The following is a 1,737-nucleotide window of genomic DNA, read 5'->3' as shown; positions in this document are numbered from 1 at the left end:
AGTTCGGATATGGCTTGGTCCCTGTGGTGACTGACTTTTATTGTCACCTTGACTAGATTTAGAAGAACTGTACTCTGTGTCTCTGAGGGTGTTGCCAGAGACATTTAGCATAGGAGGGAAGACCCACCCTGAATATAGGCAGTATCATCTATGGGTCACAGATGGGGAAAAAAATGAGAAATACAGCTGAGCACCAGTGCTTCCCAGTTGTAGATACAGTATATGAGCAGCTGCTTTGTGTCACTACTGCCACACCTTCCCTGGTATGAAACTGCTCTCCTTCCAAACTGCAGGCCAAAATAAACCTTACTGCTCCTCATCTGAGACAGCAGTAGGAAATGAAATTAATACAGTCCCCAACACCGTGACATTAAAAAATAATAAGATTAGCTGGGTGGTGGCAGTGCACACCTCTAATCCCAACACTTGGGAGGTAGAGGCAGGTAAGGTCTCTGAGTTCAAGGCCAGCCTGCTCTACAGGGTGAGTTCCGGCATAGCTAGGACTAAACAGAGAACCCCTGTATTGAGAAGGAAAGAAAGAAGGAAGGAAAGGAGAAAATTGCTAGTCTTTGACAGGGTAGACTCGAATGGGAGATGACCTAGTGGTAACTGACCATGAAAAAGCCAATGCTGGTCTCTCTGAGGGGTCCTTCATGAGTGAATTAAATTCTTTAGGAGGGAGCCTCAGGGTAGAAAGTGGATCAATGAGATCAGGCCCTGTGGCTCTAAAATCTGGTGCTTGCTTCTTATTCACGTTTGGCCAGTGGCTACAACATGGGGGAGAAGGGGGGCAGCCAGCATCCTGCTCCTCCCACAGTGGCTTCCCTGCCTGCGGCCATGTCTTCTTCACTGTGACTATTGTATCCCTCTAGTACTGTGAGCCAAAATAAAACCTTTTCTCACTTAAGTTGTTTTTGTTAGAGTATTTTGTCACAGTGACAACAGAAATAAACTAAGAGAAGAACCCCTGTCTCAAAAACAAAGAGTTCTCAGAGACCCAACTTGACCCTCCCACTATGTGAAGTCACATCAGGAAGGCGGCACCTCACCAGATACCAAATCTGCCAACATCTTGGCCTCGGAATTCCAAGCCTCCAGAGCTATGAGAAGGAAATTGCTTTTGCTCATAAGCTATCCAATCTCTAGTATTCTGCCCTACCAGTCCGCCCATATCTGCCCAGTACTATTGGCCTGCAGGCGTCCTTTAAAAACTAAACTTGGGCTGGAGAGATGGCTCAGAGGTTAAGGGCACTGACTGCTCCTCCAGAGGTCCTGAGTTCAATTCCCAGCAGCCACATGGTGGCTCACAGCCATCTATAATGTGATATAATGTCCTCTTCTGGTCTGCAGGTATACATGCATCCAGAGCACTGTACACATAAAATAAATAAATAAATAAATGAACTTATCAGAGTACAAGCAAATGAGAGCTGCGTGTCAGTGTCAGTGCTAAATACCTTACGTTGGAAGTTTGCATATGGTGCTTAGAAAATATCTCCCAACTTCAAGAGACACATGCTTGGGGTGTGAGGTATAAAGAGTTATGTGTGTCGCTGGCTCTCGAGTGGGCCAACAAAACAGAGTAATAGGGAGATGGAAAAAGAGCTGGGGTCCATGCTGTCAAAGGGAGAAGCTGGATGAAAGGTGTCCAGGTGTCTGTTTTATGATTGATGCAACTTTTCTACACATTTTGAAAGTTTTCACAGTTGAGAGTTAAACAAGGCAAAAAAGAAAAAA

This window comes from Acomys russatus, chromosome 11 (assembly GCF_903995435.1).
Source record: "Acomys russatus chromosome 11, mAcoRus1.1, whole genome shotgun sequence".
NCBI lineage: Eukaryota > Metazoa > Chordata > Mammalia > Rodentia > Muridae > Acomys > Acomys russatus.
Note: the sequence above shows the minus strand (reverse complement) of the source record.